This window comes from Rhinolophus sinicus, chromosome 14 (assembly GCF_057876585.1).
Source record: "Rhinolophus sinicus isolate RSI-liver-muscle chromosome 14, RSI-T2T, whole genome shotgun sequence".
In the NCBI taxonomy this organism is placed as follows: domain Eukaryota; kingdom Metazoa; phylum Chordata; class Mammalia; order Chiroptera; family Rhinolophidae; genus Rhinolophus; species Rhinolophus sinicus.
This window is the reverse complement of record NC_142514.1, coordinates 163231728-163244635: the sequence shown is the minus strand read 5'-3', so window position 1 is coordinate 163244635 and position 12908 is coordinate 163231728. Positions and strand designations below refer to the sequence as shown.

The 12908-nt window shown below is 32.5% G+C and overlaps 1 protein-coding gene across 1 annotated transcript in view; it reads left to right on the top strand.

Annotated features, from left to right (window-relative positions):
- The window catches only part of DCDC1 (doublecortin domain containing 1), a 382580-nt gene that overhangs the window by 230068 nt on the left and 139604 nt on the right, over positions 1-12908 (top strand). The gene's annotated exons all lie outside the window — the stretch shown is intronic.

The window sequence follows — 12908 nt, the reverse complement described above, 5'->3', positions numbered from 1 at the left end:
ATGTTTTCCTTCAGTTTCATGTTAAGATTGATTTCTTGATGATTATTGAAATATCTCAAAAGCCCTTTGGCTTTCAAGCACAGTAGTTTTGGGGTCACATTTGATCAAGAGAGGTGACATTTATGTGTATTTCATTAAAGATTGATGTATTTATAAGAATACTTTGGAAGGGTTGCTGTTCTGGGATCTCACTAAAATTCTTTGAAATAACACATAATTAGGGTAAGGCAATGAAAAGGCCAGAGGTCTTTAAGAAGGCTTCACGCATAAAAATCTTTTTAATATTCCATGAAGAGAATATGGTATTTGGACCTGAGGATGAGTGTACAATAGATTGTCTTAAGTAGTGATAATTTAACAACTTGACATAATTTCTATTACTAGAATAAAATTAACATCAATAATTTTGCTAACCAATTGAAAATTATCCTTGGTTGGAAAATGCAAATTCTCTGATCTTCTTGAATCAGAAATCTAAAGTTTATTATTAGTAGTATTTTGTTGGGGTTTGGTGTTGTAAATCACAAAATGACTTTATAAACTGCAATTTTAATGTACAGTTATTTGAAAGTAACTATTGATTGAAGTACTCTTAAAGGAGAAATGCAATTCTTACCGTACTCATTAAAGTTCAAGAGAATTCCTAAATTTAAATATTCTAACTGTGGATAGAACTGTCAATTGCATGAAGAAAAAAAGATGACAACTTTTATTTTCTTTAAGAAATATTTCCAGCGAGCTTTATCGAGGTATAGTTGATATATAACATTGTGTAAGTTTGTGTGCAATGTAACCTTGTATTTCAATTAAAAACTATCTTATGTTCTTAATTACATATTTCTGACTCAGAATTTGACAGGAGGGGAACATTTTTCCCCCGATCACAAGTGTCTCTTAAATGTGTTGTCTCTTTAATTTGTTATTTAAACCTCAAATCTTTTGATTTTGTTGTTTTGAGTAAGATTGGGCATAGACAAAAAAAAAAAATAACAAATTTAGTACCTTACTGTACCACAGCATGGGGTGTCCTGGACCTGTATGAAAACTTAAGTTCCAGGTATTCATTCACTGTTACCAAAAGCTGCAGCCAAACAGCCAGGCCACTCTCCATCCACATCACTAAAATATAAGTCTCTCAGGAGCGGTGTGTGAAGTTTCCATATAAAACAGGATCTCGGAACACTGGGGCACTGGGGAACTCAAATACTGTTTTCTGAGGCCATCGATGGATTATCTTTCCAGACTTATTCGGCAGCCACCACTCTACTCTTCCTGAGAGAATGCTGGGGCTTGTTGTTATCCCGGGTTCTGCTCAAGGAGGCCCATGTTCCTTCAGCTCTCAGATTTCTGAAACCGATAGGCAGTTTCTGTGTCTTGTGCTAGCCCTGGTCCTGGTGGGTCCTCGTGTGCGGACCCCAGTGATAACTCACCTACTTCTTTATGACTTTCTCCTTCCCCAGCCTGGAGGTATTTTCTCCAAAGGTTAAGGGAGGGCATTGGGTAGTTTAGGGATTTGTCTTCCGTATTTGGTTGTTGTATCTCCCTGAAGCAATATAGTCTGATGACGGAACATTGAGAGAAAGGCTTATAGTATTAGGAAATGTGAAGTCAATTCACCTCCCCACACCTCCCGCTCCCTGAAAACAAAGTAAATAATGTCAGTTAACATACCACAATACCTGTCTGAGTTGTTAGAATTAAATGAGATGTCTTTAAATTAACAGAAATGTAGGAAACAGTAATAGTTGTGAAAATGTTCTGAAAACAAATAGAGGTAGGAAAGACTTTTTAATAGGGTTGTATTTACATTTGTGATTTTCAGTCAGTTGGAATTGACTGGTAAATATGTTGGGGATTTTATTTCATGAGAAATTTCCCAGGGCCCGGGGCATTCCCGATGGTTTGTATCGGGCTACAGCAACTCCTCTGTCCTCCGTTTTTTTCCTTAAAGCCATAGGAATTTATCTGCATTCTCCTCTCCGCCCCCACAATTTACCACAATAGATGTAATTTTAGTTTCTCTTCCTCTCTTTCTGTCCCTTAACAAAGTTATTTTGAGGAAAGAGTAAGTACTTAGAGCAATTACTTTCTTCTCATTTTGGAAGGAATTGTTGGGCAAAATTAGAACATGGTACTGAAATTGGCATATTAATTACTTTGAACCTTAGGTTGTCTTGTTAGGCTTATAATCCTTCCAAATGTAAGGAAATCAGTGTATTGTATTATCTCACCTTCAAGAGAGAGATTTACATTTTCTGTTTTTTTTTTTTTTTTAATCAATGATAACTTTAAAATATAAAGAATAAAATCACTAGAAAAAATAAAGGAATAATGTGAAATGATCTGAGCTGTGGAAATCTGAAAAATAAATAGAATTTTAGAACATCAGGGAAAAAATTAATGAGCAAATAATCTGAATAAAGAATATGTAACTGAAAAGAATCTATAAAGAGATCTAAATATATGTCATTCCTTAGAAGTAGCTGAGGAAGGAGAGAACCACAAGTAGTCAAATTTGGGGAAAGAGAAAGATTGGTAGTTAGTAGTAGGTAATAAGTAAAAATGAAAAAATAACATTCATTTATTAATAACATACACTGAATTTGCTTGAGTGTTTTATGTGCATTATTGCCCAAGAACCTATAAGGTATATAAAATAGAGGTCTTATGCTCTGTTTTATTGATAAGGAAACAGAGAGATTGAGATACTTGGCTAAGGCCTTCCAGCTGGTGGTTTAAGTCCTCTCTGAGCCTGAAGTCCTATTCTAGCCTCTATATGTTCTGCCAGACCATTCATGTCCTTGTCTTAACAATTATTCCAAATCTTCAAGTTTTCACGTAGGGCCTATTATTTGACTGGATATTTTGAAAAGGGAACTTTACATGAAATGGAACAGTTTAGAAAGGGATTAATAGAAACATTAATTTGGGCAGCTTTCAGTGGAGACTAAATAAGAGGTAAGAAACGTTAAGGGAGACTGTGAACCCCTGATTTCTTGTTGAATCCAGTAGCCTAGATTTACTGATTTATAGAGGCTTGCACTTGAAGGGATTACAGATTTAAAAAAACCCCTTTTGAAAGATGTGACTATAACTTGTCATGATTAAACAAAGTGTTTCACACCTTAAATGGTGACTCAGGTCAGCTTTGTATATACTAAATTTGTTGACAGGTAACTAATAGCTGTCATTTATTGAATATTTACCATGATGTGCCAACTGCTATTAAATACTTATTCTTATAACATCATGACAGATTGATTTAGCTATTGTCATAATAATATGATGGCAGAGGTAGTCTTATAATCTATAAAGATAGAGCACCTGAGGTTCAGAATGGTTTTTGTAATGTGCCCATTTGTACCATTGGTTAGTGGAGAAAATGGGATTTGAACCCACAGACATTTAGATCTACAGCTAATGCTCTTAACCCGTTTTCTTCCTCATCCCTACTAGTTTTTATTCTACTGATTTCATAACAGAATGTCATCATCTTGAGTAGCTGTATTAAGTCATTACTAAAATTTTATGTGTATTACATCATAAAAGATTTGATCAGACTATTGCCATTTTGATTTATGTATTGTTTTGAGTTATATCCTTAAAAAAAAACTATAACAATCATCATAAACCAGGCTGTCTCACGTACATATCACTTAATTTACATTTCAAACACTTGTGGAAAGCAATCTGATCGTTGATCTTTTTTTTTTTCTTTTTATAACGTGGAAACTTCTTTTGCCTATTGAAGAAAAAGGAAGATTTCCTACTGTGTAAGGCCCTTCATGTAGGTCCTTATGAGTTCATAATAGGTTATGTCTTTTTGTTTGCTTTAGCCACACTTAAAATATTTTAGCTTCACCTGTCAGTGAGATATAGAAATGTGGTTCTCTTGTTGCTTGGATAAAGTAGGTTGTGTGCATACATTTAATTCTAAGTTTGGTCCAAAATAAAGTAAATGTCATATTCTAGTATCTTTAAGTGTCAGGAATGTGTTTATTTACATTAATTTATCCAGTGGAGCCCTTTACCCTTATTTAAATTGAACAGGGGGTGGGGAAGGACTGGGACAGCCAACAAAGCACACTGACCCAGCTTGTCACCCAGTGACCTGTGAGAAGGAAATAATGAACTGTGAGTAGCTGTCATCTTAACTGTTTCTGACAGTTTGCCTTTGGGCACATCTGTGTTAGTGGCATTGGAAAGGCCTTTGTTCTTTTCCCACTAGTGACTCTGTGGAGTGCTGAGGGGTTTGCTAGCCACTGCACTCCTAACCGGCCCCTTCCTTCCCAGGGAAGCAAGCAGCTGCCACAGATCACACTGACATTTCTCTTCATGACTCAACTTGGCATGTACTTCACTCTTTCAAGAGAGCACATCTACTTAAAAGACCTTTGATTTTTTTTTAAATTTAAAATGTAAATTTAATGTCTCATGAGTTTTGATACTAATAAAAAAGCAAGTTATAAAATGCATTTAGTGTTATCCTAATATTATATACCATGTTTCCCTGAAAATAAGACCTAGCCAGGCAATCAGCGCTAATGCATCTTTTGGAGCAAAAATTAATATAAGACCCGGTCTTATTTTGCTATAATAAAAGACTGGGTCTCTATAATATAATATAATGTAATGTAATATAATATAATATAATATAATATAATATAATATAATACCGGGTCTTATATTAATTTTTGCTCCAAAAGACACATTAGAGCTGATGGTCTGGCTACGTCTTATTGTCGGGGAAACACGGTAGATAAAGGTAAAGATAAGGAGCTAACTAGATAAGCAGGTGACCTGAAGGAAATATATTAAAGTATTGACAGTTGTTATTAAGTTTAAAATTTTTATGTATCGTTTATTTTCCAAATTTTAATAATTGAATATTGCATTGGCAATAGAACAAAAATCAACATATATTATGAAAAGCATTTTTAATGTAGATGCCTGATACATGCTTTATTAATAGGAATATTTGGACTAAAATAGGAAAGAATATGCTATATTTTGCTTCACATTTACCACTGCTATTTTAAAAATAAATTTCTATCTAATCATTTAAACTTTAAAATATTGCAACATGTACATTTTAAAGTTAATCTAGTGTATAACACTATTATAATCATTAGGAGATATAATTTGATAAGGTACAGATGTTTCTGTCTCCTGGTTTCCTGAAGTATCACTGTTATTTCAATCATAACGAAAGCAGAACAGTCTGAATAATGTGTATCATCCCCTAAGAAAATTGTTTAGATTAAAATCAAAGCTTCACTTATAAAATGTAATTCCTGAATCAATTTTAAAGCCTTATTTACATTTTTACAATTTTATAAAATCAGTCTTTCTACTATAGTTAAGTCTGGCTATAATCATCATGGAATAAATACTGAGCATTTGGTATTCACTTTATCATATTTACCCTTCCAAGAAAATGTACGAGACTACACTGCATTGGTCAATTTTCATAAGGCCTTTTTTCCTCTATGATAGAATAGAAGAAATGAAGCTTAAAAGAAGTGACATGTTTTTTTCTGCATTCAAGGTTTCTCTCTTAGTAACAGGTTTGAGATGCACTAAGTAACAAACTATTATAGTCTGCTTTTCAAAGAAAATTAATAGTAATGAGAAATTCTTTAAGCAGACAAGATGATCATGTCTACATAATTTTAAATTGTAAAAAATACATTAAAATGCAGTCATATCATGATTTCCTTGAGTATTCAATAGAATATGATTTATTACTCTATTAAATCATTTATGTAGTTTTGCATATAGTTGATGGTAATCAGTAACCATCTTATTTGATTAGAACATTCTTCTCATTTTCCTCATCAAATATCAACACAATTTTTGTAAAGATAGTGAATGCAAGGGTTGGTTTTGGTAACAGTCAGACTACGTCTTTTTCAGGACAGTGAACTGTTTAAGTTGCCATACACAAATTCTTATTTCTAGAAATCTTACCAATATATAGGCAAATGTTGATATAATAATTGCTTTTGATATTCACTAAATTCAATTACACTTTCTTGGAATAAAACTCCACATTAGATTACATTACTGTTTTTAGCTATTGAAATGTTCAGCTGTAAGCATTAGCCTTTATAGTTCTTTTATGCTATATACAAGAGTGTGGTATTGTATTTAAGAACACAAAATTGTTGTGTGTTCCAGAGATGCAGAGGTATATTTATAATTTCTTTTTTTTTTAATTATAAAAGTCAAATATTCTGATATTTGGCTGGTATTGTTGTCTGTTTGTGTTTTGGTATATTTTAAAATTAATTCCCGTATGTTCTCTGTGAATTAAAATAAAGTGAACAAATAACATAATTGCACCCACTTCTTTGAAACAACAAAATCAAGCATTCCAAAGGATTAGGTTTCTATTCATAAATGTATATTAATTCAGAAATTATGAAAAGCTTTCAAATAAGCATTTTATGGTTAATTTTTGTTCTCACTTACTACCAGGAGGTACCCAACTGTCAATTATGCTGCTTAATTTCCATTTTCAAAACTGTACTATTTATCTTTCTGTTTTGTTCAATACTGTCTGTAGAAGCTATTCAAGGTATGAATGGGAAACTACTCCTACCGTCTTCAAACGCGTAGCCCCTAAACTAGAATGTCTATCTAGTATTATAATACTGAAAGTAGGAGGTAATGAGGTTCTGGGTTTGAGTACTGTGGATGGGCAATGAAGAGACTGGTGGTGGAGGGATAATTAGGTTACAGTGTATGGAACTGGATGACAGCAGACTTCAGGCAAAGTGACCTGTGTGTAGGTTAGCTGCTAAGTTATCTAACTCCTTCTCCCTTTGTCCCCATACAACCTATTCTCCCCTTAATAGGCCAAAGTGATCCATTTATATTCTTAAGTCAGATCATGGGAATCATCAGCTCCAAATCCTCCATGGCGTTTTAGTTCTTTTAGGATGAAACCGAAGTCTTTACTATGTACTACATGGGCCTACTTTACCAGGCCCCTGGTGTTTCTTTGACCATCATTCTCCCCTCTCTTCCTCTGCTCCAGCTAGCCTGGCTTCCTGGCAAACTCTCACACTTCATTCCACCAATTTCAATGTCATCTTTTCACCCTCATTTTCATTTTGTTATAATCTTTGATCCATGGATTATTCAGAAGTATATTTGTTAATTTCAGAAAATATTTTTCATATTTCTGGTTTATATGTGTATTATTGACTTCTAGATTAATTTTACTGTGGTTGAAGAACATTTTTGGTATGATTTCAACTGTGACATTTGTTGAGATTTGCTTTATGGCCTAACCAATATCTGGACAATTTTTATAAGTTATCCATGTGTACTTGACAAGAATATGTATCCTGCAGTTTGGGGGATGCAGCGTTCTGTTTATGTCAGTTAGAACAAGCTTGATAAATACTGGGGTGCCAAAAAGATGTATACACATTTTAAGAGATGTTATCTTAAAACAGGTGCCAATTTTTTTGGCACCTTCTGTATGTTTCCAAACCTTGTGTATACTTACTGATATTTTGCTTGGTAGATCATTTACTGAGAATAATATGGTTAAAATCTCCCACTTATAATTGTGGATTTGTCTATTTCTCCTTTTATTTTATGAATTTTTCATTTCTATAATTTGAGGCTATTATTAGGTGCATACAATTTTAGAATTGTTATATCTTCCTGATGAATTAATCTTTATGTTTTTATGGAATGTTCCTCTTTTATCTCTAGTTATTTTTTAACTTAAAGTTTATTTTGTCTCATATTAAATATAGTGACCCTAACTTTTTGGTCAGTGTTTACATGATATATTCTTGTATCTTTTTATTTTCAAATTTTATCTTTATATTGAAAGAGTGTTTTGCATGAACACATAGTTTTTTAAATGCAGCATGCCAATCTTTGTCTATTAATTGAAGTATTTAGTTCATTTACCTATAACATAATTACTAATACTTTGAGATTTAAATATAACATGTTACTATGTGGTTTCTATGTGTTCCATCTATTCTATGTTTTTTTTTCCTTTCTCTTGAATTTATTGAGTATTTTAAATATTATTTAATTCCTTTCCTCTCAATTATCTGGTTTATACATTCTTTTACTATTCTTTTAGTGGTTATTCTAGGTATTATACATGTTTCCTTGACTTATTAACATCTAATATAAATTAGTGCTTTTACCACTTCTCAGATAATTCAACTCAGATAGAACTCTTACTCTCCACGTTTACACTTTCTGACTAAATACTGGTGTATGCTATAAGTGTTTCAAACCCCACAAAACTTCAAACTTATTATTGTCTCAATCAATATTCATTTAGACTTAGCCACTTTTTCACCCGTCCTGTTGAATTTTTTTTTCTCCGTATTTCTGGATTTCCATCAGAAATCATTTTCCTTCTATTTAAAGTACATTTTAAAATATTTCCTTAGGTGCTGGTGTGTTGGTCATGAATTCTCTCTATATTTATTTGTCTTTAAAAAATCTATATTTCACTTCCATATTCTCATTTTTATGTTTTTACTGGTTATGAAATTCTAGGTTGTCAGCTGTTTTTTTCTCAAAACACTGAAAATATCATTCCATTGTCTTTGGCTTCGATTTTTGTCTTGTCATTTGAGAAGCCATGTATCAGTCTTACCGCTCCTTTGAAGGGAACATGTTGTTTGTCTCTGGCTGACTTTGAGGTTTTCTCTTTGTATTTAGTGACTACTGTGATTTTGCACTACCTGTTTTTTTTTTTTTTTGTTATTCCTTGTGTTTTTTATTTATAATACCTCGAGGGTTTTAGGACTTGAATCTGTAGCTTACTGTGTTTTATCAGCTTTGGAAAATTCTTTGCAATTGTTTTTTCAAATATTATTTCAGCTACATTTTCTCTCCTTGAAGGAACACTAATGACATATAATTAGAACTTTTTTTTTTACTGTAAACCCGATATCTCTTATGCCTTATTTTGTATTTTCTACCTTTTGTCTTCTTATGTTTGAGTGTAAATATTTTCTTTTGTTCTGTCTCTCAACTTATTAATTCTCTCTTCAACTGTATCTAATACGCCACTAAATCTATACATTGAGTTCTTAATGTCTGTTATTGTATTTTCAGGTAGAAATTTTCCATTTGGTTTATATAGCCCATGATATTACCACAATTTACTTAATCATTCCTCTGTTATTGAACAGTTTCCAGTATTTTAAGTTTATTAATTGCGTTGTAACAAACATATTTATTTCTTGCCCAGAATGCAGTCATTTAGTCTGTGATCATTTATTAAGCAACATTTTTCTGCCTGGAATTTTGTTGGACACTAAGAATATAAAAATATACTGAAAAAGTGCCTGATTTTCTTGAGTTCATATTGTCATAAAATATTTTTCTGCCAAGTTACATGTGAAAATCTGTCTAAGGTTGTAGATATTGTATTGATCATGAGGTTTGTTGAGTTAGTGTTTTTATTTTCTATTTTATAGCATATATAACTTAGCTGATCAAATAAGAGGACTGAATTTGTACTTTCTAACAGCATTTTCTTTTCTTTCTGTAAACATAAGCCATTCTTTATATTTTTCATGTTTTTAAATTGGACTACAGAGTTAGTCAAACTATGACATATGTACATTATCCTAGAATCACTTTTACTTTTTAAAAACAGAAATACCAAGTATCCTCCTTTGGTCATGAATGGTTTCTGTAAATATTTATAAAAAAATAAATAATTTTGCCTTTATTTAAGTTATTTAAGAATAATTATGTTGCAGTACATATAATAATTTCAATTGCCCATCAGTTTATCTATTTGAACATAACTAACTGACAGTCCTTTTGATTGACTTGTTATCATCAGTATGAGTCCATTCTTTTTTTGATCAAAGTCTCCAATTGAGCCATTCTGTGAATTTGAGGGAAGTGGACCAAGTGCACAGACAAAACAACATTACAATATTCATATGCTCAGAACACATAGATTTTAGTATCAAGATTTAAATCTTTAAGTCCCATCACTGAACTTTGTTTATTGTATTCTTTTCTGTTCTGTTACTGGAAATACTTGAGAGTCAATTCACATAGTTAAATAAGCATTTGTTTCTCACTTTTATATTCATTCATTCATTTGATAAATGCTTTGTGTGCTTGCTAAGAAAGATGATATAGCTTCCTAACTGACATCTCAAAATCTGGAGTCAGATTAATCCTTCTGGTCCAAGCTCTTCTAAGTGCTCACTGTGTGATTTTAGGCAAACTATTTAATATCATTGATACTCAATTTCTTCATATACAAAATGGGAATAATTATTGTGAAGTTTAAATGATATCACAAATGTTAAAGTTTAGCCCAATTCCTGGCACACAGTGAATACTCAGTAAATGATAGCCTTTATGATGATAATAATGTGTTATTAGTATTGATATTAGTATTAAGTGCAAAATATCATACGGATGCAAAGCAATTCCTGCCTTTAAAATTTCTCATCACAGAAAGCTGTGTACTGCTACATTTTTAATGTTATTCAAAGAGTAATTTTTGAGTTCTTGTTAGATGTAGAGAATTATAATACATAGTATTTGAGTATGTCTTTAAAAAATATCCCTCAGATATCAAGGAATATATGTATACTAAATATGTATATTCACAATGGAATAAGTTAATGGTGACAAACTATAGTCATTCTATAAAAATGTGTTTTTAGCCTTTGTAAACCAAAGAAATTGGGTATATCAAATCACCTATATCACCAAATTGAAGGGTATAAATAAGTAGGATAGTCTGTCCTTGAGAAAGTTGAACTGTAGTTGGAGAGACAGTGCAAAAAGATTAAAACCCTAATGACTGTTATTGTTTTTTAATATCATGTTTATCTTTAAATTTTTGGAAACACAAATAGAAAAAATTCATAAAGGAAAGGAAAAATACATAATCCTGGATTATTAATTTTGGTATCTCTTTTTCTTTATATGTTTTTGTTATTGTCATAGTTACATTTACAAAAATGGGAGCATGCTAATTTTTTTGTGTTTAACAATGACAACACAATTACAGACATTAAGATGTTCTGTAAACATCTTTCCACAAGATTAAATATATGCCTATATCATTCTTTAGTGTGAATCTTAATTTGTGTAACCAGTGCTACATTATAGAACTTTAAGTTGTTTCCAGACTTTTTGCTCTTATTAGCAGGATGGCAATAAACAACAAATCAAAATTTGAAACACGATGTAAGTGTTCAATAATAAGAATCTTAAAAAGAATTTTCACACAGCAGTACATGAGAAGTGCCTCCTCCCAAATGTTAGAAATTAGAGAAAGAACAGAGGGTTGTGTGTTTGGAAGAATTGTAGAGAAGGGTCTGGAGTTGAACCCTATGAGGATAATTGGGGTTTGCTTTGTTTGAAAGTAAAGGGAAAACATTTCAGGAAAAAGAAACAGTGTGATTCCTTTTTATTTATGAAATAATGGCTCCCCTAACAATGATGCATGACCATGCAAATCTTTTTCTTGTGAAAATTGACATTCAGCTCTGATTTGAGCTGTGGATATTTTTATATGTGGCCTGTCTTACCAGAAACCTAGTATTGTTCCAATTCCGATTTAAGTGAGCTCATATATCAAGCAGAAAGCTTTCATCACAAGGTAGCTCATAATTTTCCAGCAGGTATAAATTCTTCTGGGGTCACCAGAAATTTTATTGTCTTTTTGTACCCTTAATTTCACAGATTTCAATATTTTCCTCTCTTATTGAGGTCAGTGAACTCTTTAAGTTTCATAGGAAGCTGAATTTTGATAGTTTTAAATTTTTAAAAAATGAATCTGGCACAAATGAATCTGGAACCCATGTATTTGCCACTGTGAAAACTTGAGAGTTGAAAAAAGTTTCCAATGTTCAGAGATAAGTTGGGAAAATTATGTCGCTTAGTGTTTATTTGATGGATATCATATATGGCTACTACGATGCAGGTATTCCCTGAATATGACTGAGACCATCACATTGAGGCATAAAAAACCTTTTCCTATGAATGGCTAAATGTGGACTACTACTCAGCAATTAGAAGGAATAAACGATTGATATAGCAACCTCGATGAACCTCAGCAATATTATACTGAGTGAACAAAGCCAATCTCAAAAGGACACACACTTTATAATCCACTTATGTGACATTCAGGATAATATAATTATAGAGATACTGTGTTTCCCCGAAAATGAGACCTATCTGACCATCAGCTCTAATGCACCTTTGGAGCAAAAATTAATATAAGACCCGGTGTTATGTTATGTTTTATGTTATGTTATGTTATGTTATGTTATGTTATGTTATGTTATGTTATGTTATGTTATATACCCGGTCTTATATTATAGTAAAATAAGACCGGGTCTTATATTAATTTTTGCTCCAAAAGATCCATTAGAGCTGATGGTCTGGCTAGGTCTTATTTTTGGGGCAACACGGTAGGGAACAGATTAGCAGTTGCCAGGAGTTAGGGATGGGTGTGGATATAAAGGGAATCTTGTGGATACTGTACAGTTGAATATCTTGATATGGTGGTAGTTACACAAGGCTACAAATGTGATAAAATTGCCTACACACACACACACACACACACACACACACACACACACACACACACACACACACACACACACACGCTAGCTAGCTAGTTAGCTAGCTAGCAATGGTAGGTTAAATCCCCCTTGTGCTTTGAATCTAACTTTTCTTTCTGTCACCAGCTGGAGAAAACTGTTTTTAAAGAGGCTCATGTGAGTAAATTATGCTCGCCCAGCTCATCTCCCTACCTGAAGGTCAGCTGTGCTCTATTACATAGCATAATCATGGGAGTGGTGTCTCATTTGCAGGTTCCAGGGGTTAGGGCCAGACATCTTTGGGGGCCATTTTTAGAATTCTGCCTA